This window comes from Notechis scutatus, chromosome 1 (assembly GCF_049901735.1).
Source record: "Notechis scutatus isolate UNSWTSFEM ecotype Mainland chromosome 1, rNotScu1.2, whole genome shotgun sequence".
Classification (NCBI taxonomy): Eukaryota; Metazoa; Chordata; class Lepidosauria; order Squamata; family Elapidae; genus Notechis; species Notechis scutatus.
Window position 1 is genome coordinate 273,778,127 of NC_142009.1, and position 13,165 is coordinate 273,791,291.

Consider the following 13,165-nt stretch of genomic DNA (forward strand, 5'->3'; position numbering starts at 1 on the left):
AAAAGGATGAAATGCTAAATAGCAGCACTGCTCATCACTGTTGTGTTTTGTTTTGAGTGTAGATCACTCACAATGGTTTATCTTCAAACTGTTTTGTAATCTTCCAGTTGTCAACCTTGCTGGTCATCTTATTGCTTGAGAGCTTTTAAATTAGACATTTGCTCTACAAGGACATTACATTTACAGCTGTATCTGCCTGTGTTTATTATATAATCTATCTTCAATCAGAATCAGAATAGGGACCTTGGGAAGGGACCTTGGAGGTCCTCTAGTCCAGCCTGTTACTCAAGCAAGAGACTCTAGACAATTGACTGTCCAGTCTCTTCTTATAAGCATCCAGTGGTGAAGCACACACAACTTCTGAAGGCAAGCTGTTCCGCTGGTTAATTGTCCCTGTTAAGAAGTTTCTTCTTATAATTCCAGGTTGTTTCTCTCCTTGATTAGTTGCCATCCATTGTTTCTTATCCTGCCCTCTGGTGCTAAATTAACCCCCTCCTCTTTGTTGCAGCCTTTCAAATACTGGAGTACTGCTATCATGTCACCCCTAGTCCTTCTTTGCTCTAGACTAGCCAAGCCCAAATCCTGCAACTGTTCTTCATAGGTTTTAGTCTCCAGGCCTTTAATGATCTTAGTTGTTCTTCTTTGCACTTTTTCCAAAGTCTCTACATCTTTTTTTGTAATGTAGTGACCAAAACTGTATGAAGTATTCCAGGTGTGGCCTAGCTAAGGCTTTATAAAGTGGTACTAATGCTTCACATAATTTTGATTCTATGCTTCTGTTTATACAATCAAGGGTTGTATTAGCTTTTTTGGCTGCTGCCACACACTGCTGACTCATGTTTAAGTGATTGTCCACTAGGACTCCAAGGTCCCTCTCACAGTTACTGTTTTGAGTCAGGTTTCACCTAATTTGTACTTGTACCTTTGGTTTTTCCTGCCAAGATGTAAAACCTTGCTTTTCTCTACATTAACTTTCATTTTGTTGGATGGAGTCCGTTGTTCAAGTCTGACAAGATCTTCTTGGATCCTGAGTTTGTCTTCTGGGGTGGGTGTTGGATATTCATTCCTGCCAGCTTAGTGTCATTTGAAAATTTGATGAGTTCCCCTTCTATTCCCTCATCTAAGTCATTTATGAAGATATTGAAGAGTACCAGGCCTAAGATGTGGTACCCCACTGCTTACTTCCCTCCATGTAGATGTAGTACCATTAATGACTACTTGTTGAGTACGGTTTGTCAGCCAGTTACAAATCCATCTGATGGTGCTGTCTATCCCACACTTTTCTAGCTTACCACAAAGTAGATTGTGGTCTATTTTGTCAAATGTCTTGCTGAAGTCTAAATATACTATGTCCACAGCATTTCACTGGTCTACTAATTTAGTCACTTTGTCAACGAATGAAATAAGATTGATTTGGCATGATCTGTTTTTAACAAATCTGTGCTGGCTGCTAGTTATAACTTTGTTTCTAGATGTTCACAGAACTGTTTTTTGATTATTTTTTCCAGTATTTTCCCAGGTATTGATGTTAGATGGATTGGTCTGTAGTTTCCTGGATCTGTTTTTTTTTTTGTGTGTGAAAATGGGACCACATCAGCTCTTTTCCAATCCCCGGTATTCCCAAGATTTTTTAAAGATATGATACAATGGTTCTGAAATAACATCTGCCAGCTCCTTCAGAACTGTGACTTATATTCATCAAGGTCAGATAGGCGTTCTCTTACCATTTTCTTGCTTATTTTAATTTTTATTTCTAATCTGTCTTTTACAGTTATGTTTTGGTAGGTTGGGCTATAGTCTCTTTGTGTGTGAAGACTGATGCAGAGAATGAGTTAAACAGCTCTGCTTTCTTTCTACTGTCTGTTATTTCCTTGCCATCTTCTCTCTTTAGTGAACCAACTGTTTCCTTGACCTTTTTCTTGTTATTTATATGTTGAAAGAAACTTTTTTATTATCTTTGACTTTTGTTGCAAATATTTGTTTATTTAAAATACTTCAAAACCTTGGTAGGTTTTTTTTATACAAAATAATGTATTGTATAGTGCAATATTAATGCAATATTGGGTTTTCAATTCAATTGTATAGAATGTAAAGGATGTATGCTTGTGTTTTATTTTTATAGTTATAATGTACACTGAAGATGGCATATAATTTCATTGTACGAGGTGCAATGACAAAGTAAACTGAACTAAATACTATGTAGACCCAAAGTGGGTGAAGCCCTGAGTTTAATGGAGCCCCTGTATCAAATGACTATTAGGCAGAATAAGTTATAAGCAAGCACTAAAAACCACTACATTGTTCAGTTTTCCTACCTTGTACATTAGCATTGCAACTGTCTTGAAACAATCCCGCATAGATACTTCTCCCAAGCAATTTGAATATGTGAAACACTTGTATAATTTTATGCATATTCTGTATATACTGGTCATAAACCACACTCCAACAATGTACAGGAAAAAGACAAATCTACAGGAAAATGTACAGGAAAAATGTACAGGAAAAAGACAAATTCATTATCAGGTTAGGTAACATCTTCAGTGGAGTTTAGGGGATGTCAGTGTCAGTGTTCTTCAGTTTATAGGGACTTTAGGTGTGGGCATATCAAGTGTTCTGATGGGTCAGTTGTGAGTCATCGGTGAGTCTTATGATGGGTCTTGTGATAGGGAGGTTATATCAGGTCAGGGTCATTGGGAGATGAACTGGTGGGAGGATTGCATGGATTGATTGGTGCTATTTGGCTGCGCGGTTGATTTGGATTCTGAAGGGTTCATAGTCAGTGGTGGGCTGCTGCCAGTTTGGACCAGCTCACCTGTACCGGTAGTTCCAACCACCGGCTAGGCTCGCTCACCCACCCCGGTGCTATCCTGTCCTATATATCTGGCTCTGCCTAGGTGAACCAGTTGTTACATTCTGAGCAGCCCACCTCTGTTTGTAGCTGGTTGTAGATAATGTATCTGTTGTTGCTTGTGGAGTGCCAGACTTCAATGAACTCACAAGCATGGCGGGTGGTAGCATGGTGTAATAATGTGACTTCTCCCCATTAAGAGATAAAAATGTAAGAGAAAGCAGTAGAACACTGGGATTGAAATATGCAAATAAATTTACCAATTTATTTTACTGGTAAATTATTTTCACTGGTAAAATTATTTTTTTAATTTCCATACTTTGTTGCCTTTAAGGACAAAAAATACAGAGATAGTTTTTGTATCTCTAACTCTGTAACTCAGTATATAATTTTTAAAATAAAAGTAATAAAATTTGAAGAAACCAATCCTTGGTTATTTGCTTGCATGCATGCTACATAATAGACATCTTCATAATAATATTGTTCTTCAAAACAATGTAGAACAAGAAAATCTCTTTATTCTTTTAGCAGCTTCCCTGGATGTTGGATATTTTTACCAGTTTATCCAGCAGTACATATACAGTAGTAAGGGAGAAAGAGAAACTCCTAATAGAATAGAATTCGTAGTTAACGTTAGGTTTGTTATAATTTTCACTAAAGTAATCTCTCTTAAATTGTTGTATTACATTACTGACAGAAGTAGGACAGCAATCTTTGGATTTATGAATTACTTTAGCTTAGTCTAAATGGAAATGTCTGAACTTCCCTGACTTACATTAATAACAGATTGAGAATGATTTCTGCAAAAAGCCAGAATGTAAGAGGTTTTTGGAATGGACTATCTTAAAACTGTGATACTAATGGTGCAAATATTAATTTAGGGGGAAATGAAATTCTTGGAATTCTAGTAGTAGTGTTATCAGTCTAGGCATTTGTTGTTGCATATATCAGAATTGTGTAACACTGCTAAATCTTGTAAAATGTTGAAGTCTAATACATTCAAACCATTGGGAGATGTATAAACAGTCAAGTTTAAATTAATAGCATACTGTATGTTATTTTCTTAACCCCTGATGGGTTAAACTCTTTCTTTATTCCCCGAAGGGAAGATTAGGGCTTAAATTGTGGGGGAGATGGTTTGCTTTTTGAAAATATTTCATGTAAAATTATTTGTGGAAATTGCAGCTTTTGAGCAATGGATTGAGTTATATAATATGAATTGTAATATTTGGGATTGCGATAATTTAATTCCTATATATTTAAATATAGGTTAATACTTTTATAGTTTAATGTCAGGCATCTTAGTGTAATGATATGATGTCTGTCACTGAAGTAAATCTGCTCCTTGCAGTCTTGGAAATTAGGTTAATTTGGTAAATAAAAAATATCAAGAATATTTGATTGATGCCAATAAGTGGTGTCAGGAACCTGTTAGTGGAGAAACAGGCTTAGTCTGAATCCTAAACTTTACAGACGTTGCTTCTGAATATATGATAGTAAAATAACTGTTATACATTAAAATGATCCCAATAAATTCTTCAGAAAGCCAAATATAATGTGTCCCTATCACCTTCTAATTCTGCCTATACTGTTGCAGGGGAATCCATAATATGTCATGTCTTTCCCTCCTCCCCCCCAAAAAACCCCATCCTTCATGTGGCTAAATTTTAGTGTTATCATTTTCATCCATGTTAAATGTTTTGGGTGGCGTTGGAGTTAAGTGTGAAAATGGGAATGATTTGTTTCTCACAGGTCTCTTGCCCTTGTCTCCATTTTTATTCTTCAAAAAAACCTTCAATATTGATTGCTGCAAACCTGTCATTTCTCATCCACGCTGCGATGAGAGACCAGGATGGGTATGACTCTTCCCTCTGATGTCATAGAGCTGAGTCTGTCACTAAATAAAAAGCCAGCCACTAGCTGGCTCCCCAGCTTTTGACTCAGCTTTGTGCCTAGGGGTTATTGCCCCTGGAAGAAGTATAAAGGAGTTTAAAGAGTTTAGAGCATTTTACAGCAAGTAAATCTTCAGAAGCACAAAAACAGCTTCTACACTGCTCCCGGGGTTCCGGTTGAGCTGTGCTATAAGGAGAGCGGGGATCCACTCTCCCGCAGTGTTGAGGCATCGACACTGCCTGTCGGAAAAGCTGCGGTCACAGGGAACGTTCGGCTGTGCCTCCCATGCAGTTTCTCAGCTGCGATGAGTAGCAGCTTCACAGCCGATTTCGGGCCACTCCACAGCTGATTTTCGGAGGTCCGCTTCACAACTGTGTCTCCGTTTGGCTGTTTGATTACTCGGGGCCTGGTAAGAGCCTAGGGAGCGAGGAGGTGACCAGGCCGTCCCAGGGCCAGTGCACGTGGCAGGAGGCTATTTTGGGAGCCAGGCAGCCATTTTGTTTTGTGGAACGGCCATTACCAGGGCCTCACAGCTTTCACTGCTCATTTGGCCCACGCAACAGGCAGCTGTTTGGCGATGCCCTGGAGCCATACTTGGTGGAAACCAGGAACAAGAGAAAGGTTCTCTCCTCGGTGGGGAAGAAGGTTCTCTCCTCAGCGGGGAAGAAGTCAGAGTATTGTCCTGCACCGTACTACCGATCTTCTTCGTTCCATCCCGAGTCTTCCACTCATTTCTCTAGGGGCCAGAGAACATTCCTTCCTCATCAGGAACAACAACCTGAGTCTGCAGGCAGGCAGTAGCAGACCACCGGTAAATGGCCCTTTCGAAGAGACTCCTCAAAACGCCCAGATAAGCAGATTCTTCACCAGGTTTCTGACCCAGGGAGCAGAAGGGACCAACGCTCTTTGGAGCAAATAGCCTCCAGGTCTCTACGCCTTTCCCTCTCTTCCGATCATTCTGGCAGTCATTTGGAAGATGTTGGAGGAAAAGGCAGAGCTACTACTTCTGGTGCCCCATTGGCTCAAGAGACCCTTGTTCGCTGACCTGGTGAATCTGTCTGTAGCCCAGCCATGGAGGATTCCGGTCAACAGGATCTCCCTCCATCAAGGAGCTTTACTCCACCCAGACCCTCAGTGGTTTCGCTTAGCCGTTTGGCGCTTGAGCAGCAATCTCTGAGGGACTCCAACCTCCCTGACAGGGTGATAGAGACTATCTAGGCTTCCTGTAAACCTTTCACTACCCGCATATATGATGCTACCTGGAAGGTCTTCTGTACTTGGTGTTCTAGGTCAGCCCGAGACCCCTCTTCGGCATCTGTTGCAGATGTGTTAATGTTTCTTCAAATGGGCTAGATCACCTAACACATTTTGCCATCAGGTAGCAGCTCTTATCATCAGTGTTGTCCCTGAAAATTACTCGACCTTATCCCACTATCTTTCAGTTCGCAGATTTTTGAAGGAGGCTTCTAATCTCCACCCCCTGGTGGTTCATAGGTATCCCACATGGGACCACCCTAAAGTGTTGCAGGCCCTTACAGGAAGCTTGCTTGAACCTCTTAGATCTGTGTCTCTTCAATTTATGACCATCAAGGTGGTTTTTCTAGTGGCCATTACTTGGCCAGGAGAGTGTCAGAGCTAGCAGCACTCTCAGTTAGACAGGACCTGTGTATTTTCCATGAGAACAGGGTGTTTCTAAGGCTAGACCCTACGTTCATCCCTAAAGTGAATTATTGATTTCATCGGGCACAAGACATTGTGTTGCCAGATTTCTGCCTCAAGCCACTCCATGACTTGGAGCACAAGTGGCGTATGTTGGATATAAGGCGACCTCTCTGTATCTACATCAAATGTACTGCAATCTTTAGGAAATCCAAAGCCATGTTTGTCTCTTTCCAACCTTCTTCCTTGGGAGCAAGGCTTCCTCACCTACCTTTGGTAGATGGATTAGAACATGTATCTCCAAGGCCCACCAGACTTTGTCCCTGCTGGTACTGAAGAACGTTACAGCCCACTCCACTAGAAGTATGGCTTCTTCCGCTGCCTGGAATACCCAGGCGTCGCTTGAAGAAATCTGCAGGGTGGCTAGCTGGGTGTCTCCTTTGCCGTTTATAGCATTTGGACGAAGGGTACCACAGAAGGTTGTCCCACAGTTGGAGTGAGTGGACCAGGTGATGACCCTCCCGTGGACATGCATGCTTTGATATGTCCCATCCTGGATTCTCGTTGCAGCGTGGATGAGAATGGGCATTGGTATAATTACCTGAGAATGCCCTTTCTATCTACGCTGCAAGAAGTCCAGCCCCACCCTTAGGCGTCTGGTCCTGGTGGGGGAGGGGTAAATTAATTGTTGTGATTTATCTTCCAGAGGCACCTTACGTCTGTCACGCATCTTCGCCTAAAAGCGGGGGAGCCAGCTAGGGGCTGGCTTTTTATATAGTGACAGACTCATCTCTATGACATCAGAGGGAAGAGTCATACCCATCCTAGACTCTCTTGAAGCATAGATAGAAAGGGTGTTCTCAGGTAATTATACCAACGTCCACTTGCCATCAGGTTTCAAAGGCATTTTTTGGAGTATCCTGCATAGGATTTTTATTTAGATTTAAATGTAGTACTTTTGTTTCTAGGCAAAATCCATTATCCAAGCTTGCCAAATCTGTTTCATCAGGGAATGAGAGGAGCTATAATAGAGATCAGTTTTCTTTCTTTTTGCCTCCCTCTCCTCCTACAGTACTATGTTTTTTATCCAGTTCTGCTAGTAGTTTGTATTGCTTCCTCTGCAGTGTAGGCGGTCTTCCATGTCATACTTGAACTTTGCCAGAAATTTAAACCTTTTTTGCACAGCAGATCTGTAATTTAAAATTAATGAAAAAGGAAATAGAGAAGCTGTGTGCAGAATTATGATGCATTTCAGTTTTACCTGAAGAATTATAATGTGAAGCTCTGAGTAAAGAAAAGAAACCAATTTTAAAGTATCTGATGCAGACATATATATTATCATAAGCTTGTGAAAAGATAAGCAGACTTATTATTCCTCCCATAAGACTTTTGCCAAAAATGTCATCCAAGATAATATTTCAGAATTTTTGCTTCAGATTTTCTACATTCTGTCCAGCAGCCAAATGTTTATCAAGTTAAATTAAGCTACTGTCCATTTACAAAATCCAGAATCTGTTATAATGTCATAGTGTACTAATTCCATAAATACAATAATATTTGTAATTTGCACCTTTGGTTTCTCTGCATAGTAGCTATCTGTCACGATCATAGATTAAGGACTTTGATAGAGTTTTACCAATCATGGGATACAAAACAGTTGGGTTCTTGCCATATCTTAAAGTTCTGATCACTGCAGAGATAGCAGTAAGAACTCTTATTGGTCTACAGACTTTATTTGTTGGGGCTAACTAGGCTTAAGTGTCCTTGGTGATCGCTTTTGAAAGTGCCAGGATTGTGACCGTAAAATTGCATTGTCTAAAGAGGAATATAGTTAAGTTATGCTCATATTGTGTCTTTGACCAGGAAAGAGCTATTGATAATATGAATTCTTTGTTACTGTTATTGAAGATCCATCGAGAAAAAAAATATTTCATAAGGAAACAGCATCTGATGTTTAGTTTATTGACTAAACTAAATGTATCTGAAGGGAAGACTTGGAAGATTTTACTCCCTGTGCTTAAATTGATACATACTTTAATCTCTGGTTAGCCATAGTAGACCTTACAAAATTTCACTCTTGCAATGAATGATATTCTCTTAAGATGCAGTTCATTAGAAGTACTACCTGTATTCATAACTTCTATATTCTTTGTCACAACAGTGTCACAACAGTATCACAATTCATCTAAATCTTCATCTTGGCCCAACTGTTCAGAGCATTCCTAGCTTTGCCAGTTTTTCCAGTTGGGAAACATTACAACCATCTTGCTTCTGTTACAGCATCTCACATTGTAATTGGGATAATTTGGTATTGTCGATATATACTGTGGCCAGTATTCCCTAGAAAACTCTTTTGTGTATGGTGGAGAATCTTTTTCCAGTGCGTTTGATGTTGATCAAAACCTGAACATCATAGCTAGAATAATTGTTTGTGGTAATGATGTCAAGACTATCTTAGTTGCAATGTTCTCTGATGTCTGAAATGTTTTAATGGCCTCAACCAGCAGCTCACTGAGTGAGCTCATCTCTCCCATTTTGTTTTCCAGTTCACCTGCAGTCTCCTCTTTGAAAATCATGTTGTAGTCAGGGTCCAAATCTCCCTTTGCTTATATATATAGGAATATATATCGTATACATGGAGCAGATTATGTCATGGCCTTGGTCTGGAGATCACACAGACTATCTAAGATTCAGTTGGTGCAACATCTGTTTTATTGGCTATACAAATTCCAATGTTGTCATTTTTCCTTAAGATTATTATTATGGACAAAATGTCTATGCTGCTTCATTTAGAGATTCAAAATAGTTTACAATTACTACAACCAAAGTAAAATAAAAACAACAAAAAATAAAGCCCACATGCAATAGTCAGTATCCATCTTCCATTCCTGAAAATTAACACAACCCCCCTCATAAAAACCCACTGACTCAGATCTTTGAAATAATATGTTTAGTTTCCCAAAGGTTCTGCAGAACAACAATTTTAAAATTACTCTCATGAAACAAAAAGGGAGCTTCTGAATGTTACTGAAAATATTAACTTCAGAGGTATAATATTCCAGAGAGTGGAGGCCATTACAAAGAAAGCACATTTTCAGATCCCTACCCCATCCATATCTCAGTATGCCCTGCAGCATGCCTTCTCTGATGTTTGATAGGCAAATAATACATGGAGTAGAAGTTCTTGAAATATCTTGGACCCAATCGACATAGAGCTTTATAAATAATCAGCATTTCGAACTATGCCCTGTAACAAATTGATAGCCAGTAAAACGCCTGCAACAAACATTTACCTTGTCTGTACTGGCCATCATCTATGAGATAGGGTGCTACATTTTGCAGCAATTACAGATAGTCCTCAACTTACAACAGTTCATTTAGTGACTTAAAAGTTACAGCGGCACTGAAAAAAGTGGGCTATGCCCATTTTTCAAGCTTACTATCATAGTGATGAGATCAAAATTCGGATGCTTAGCAATTGACTCATGTTTATGATAGTTGCAGTGTCCCAGGACCGTACAATCACCTTTTGTGACTTTCTGACAAACAAAATGAAGAATGGGGAATGGGGGAAACCAGATTCATTTAACAACTATGTCACTAACTTAACAGCTGCTGTGATTCATTTAACAACTGTAGTGGCAAAGGTAAAATGGGACAAAATTCATTTGACAAATGTTTTGCTCAGCAACAAAAATTTGGGGGGCTTATTGTGGTGGTAAGTTACCTGTGTAGTTTTCAAGGACAGTTTCATACAGAGCAAATTGTATTAATTGAAGTTTAAGGTAATAGATGTATGACAATTGCAAGTGTCTCTCATTCCAAGAGCTGAAAATGACATACAGTTGAGACTGGCAAAAGGTCTCCTGTCCATGGCCTTCACCTCCACTACAAGTCCAAAAGAATCCCACCAGTGTGGTCAAGCTCCTTCTAGAGGGCATTTACCGCCATCCAGACTAAATATGGAGTTGTCCTATAAATTTAGAAGACTGCAGAATAAACAGCCATTCTATCCTACTAAGGAAATCTTAGCATGTTTCACCATCCAGTCCCTCACAGCTTCCAGGCACTGAGTCAAGATGGTTACTGCATTCCTACCCAGCTGAAGTCAAAATATGTATTGGGGTATTATCAATATTATTGCTATAAAGTGTTCTGGCAAAAAAAATTTTTCAGAGTAGTTCACTATTGCTTTCCCTAACCCTCCCCATTTATTCAGACTTGGGACTGGAATATGATTGATGAAGCAACCATATTCCAGTCCCATATGGTTGGATTAAGGAAGATCTGGAAAAAATGATCAGGAAAATCAAAGATGAAAGTGAAAAAGGATTGAGTCTTAATATCAGGAAAACGATAATGACAACTGCATATGGACCTGAAAAGTTTAAAGTCAACAAAGAGGAAATTGAATTCATTTCAGAATTGATCTTCCTTGGATCAAAAATTAGTCACGCTGGCAGTTCTACTCTTGAAATCAAATACAGGACAACCTTAGGCTGCACTGCAATGTTATCTGGAAAAGCAGAGATACTGATATAAATACAAAAAGCAAGTTAGTTACAGCAATAGTCTCCCCTTCCTATGGGCCATAGTGGCACAGTGGTTAGAGTGCAGTATTGCAGGCTACTTCTCCTGACTGCCGGCTGCCTGCAATTTGGCAGTTCATATCTCACCAGGCTCAAGGTTGACTCAGCCTTCTATCCTTCTCAGGAGGTTAAAATGAAGACCCAAATTGTTGGGGCAACAATATGCTGACTCTGTAAACCACTTAGAGGGGGCTGTAAAGCACTGTGAAGTGGTATATAAGTCTAAGTGCTATTGCTGTAATGATTTATGGATGTGAGAGTTGGACACTGAAGAATGGCTGATTGAAGAAGAATTGACGTCGTTGAAATGTGCTGGTGTAAATTATTGTGTATGCCATGGATAGTCAGAACAACCAACAGAGAGGTGCTGAAACATTTAAAACCAGATCACAAGATATGTCTGATTTACTTTGGCCATGCCTTGTATGCAAATTCATTTGAGAAGTCAGTGACTCTAGGAATGGTTAATGGATCAAGAAGATGGCAGCGCACATGGTCACAGCGGCTCAATGCTCCCGACGACTGTTCTTCTTTTTGTGTTTCTACTTCTTTTTGTTCCTGCATTTTACTCCATCCTGCAACGGACTAACGTACTGTTGAGAAGACCTGATAAGTATAGGACAGCAACTCAAAACTGAAGTCACCTGTGCTTATACAGAATCCCACAATATCCCATTGGAGCTAGCAAGATCTCCGGAGCTCCCTGGATTGTTCTCAGATTAAACAAATGTAGAAGACGGCATAGGGAGAGAAAACAGAAGCAGGGATGCAGAGCGGGTCTGCTAACTCAATTGAGGAAGAGACCGCAGAAACCCCCATTACCATCTATGTTCCTCACAAACGCCAGATCCCTCGTAAGCAAAGTGGATGAACTACAGCTGCAGATCTCCCACAATCACACAATTCGTGAGTGCTGTCTACTAATCGTCACAGAATCCTGGCTGCACCCGCAAACCCCTGATGCTACAATGGAGCTAGCGGACCAGACCTTGCACCGTCAAGATCACAATATAGCCTCCGGTAAGAGAAGGGTGCAAAGTCTTTATGTTGCTGCACCTCTCTCTCTTCAGGTGCATGAGGTGAGAAAAACACTTGAGAGCAGTAAATCCCAGGAAAGCTGCAGGGCCTGATGGCATTCCTGGTGCAGTAGTTAAAGCGTGTGCTGACCAGTTGGCAGAAATACTTACAGAGCTGTTCAATCTATCTTTAATACATGCCATCATCCCACAATGCCATCATCCGTGTTCCCAAAAAACAAATATAAACACTCTCAATGACTATAGGCCCATAGCGTTAACAAGCTCCATCATGAAGGTTTTTAAGCAACTAGTTTCACAGCACATCAGAGACTGCCTCCTGCCCTCCTTTGATCAACATCAGTTTGCTTATAGAGCAAACCGATCTACAGAGGATGCTGTGGCCATCACACTTCATAGAGCGCTGAGTCATCTGGAGAACAAACAGAGCTATGTGAGGATGCTCTTTGTGGACTACAGCTATGCATTTAACACTATCATCCCAGATATACTAGTAACCAAACTGTATAATCTGCAGGTCCCCACCCCCAGGTGCTCCTGGATTAAGAACTTTTTGACAGACCATAGACTTGGCCCCCACCTTTCTTCCACTATTACACTCAGTATTGGTTCCCCCCAGGGTTATGTCTTGAGCCCCTGCTATATGCCTTGTACACCTTTGACTGCTCACCAAGCCACGCAACAAACACCATCATAAAGTTTGCGGACGACATGACCGTGATTGGTCTCATCTCCGGAGAGGATGAGACGGCATATAGGGCAGAAGTAGAGAACTTGTCTGTCTGGTGTTCACAGAACAATCTGTCACTGAATGTCCATAAAACCAAAGAACTGATTATGGACTTCAGGAAACATGGACAGGACCACGCCCCACTCATCATCAACGGCGAACAAGTGGAAACTGTCCCTACAATCAGATTCCTTGGCATCCATATTTCAGCTGATATCTCCTGGTCCCCTAACACCAAGACCATAGTGAAGAAGGCTCAGCAGCGGCTGCACTTCCTGCGGGTTCTCAGGAAAAACAAAAAACACAAGAAGCTGTTGCTGGCTTTCTATAAAGCCTCTGTGGAGAGCACTCTGACATACTGTCTGGGTGTGTGGTATGCAGCTGAGGACAGGAAAACTGTACAGAGGGT

The 13,165-nt window shown here is 40.6% G+C and overlaps 1 protein-coding gene across 4 annotated transcripts in view; it reads left to right on the forward strand.

Moving 5' to 3' along the window:
* SIPA1L1 (signal induced proliferation associated 1 like 1) overlaps positions 1–13,165 on the forward strand; it is a 165,287-nt gene that overhangs the window by 60,516 nt on the left and 91,606 nt on the right. The gene's annotated exons all lie outside the window — the stretch shown is intronic.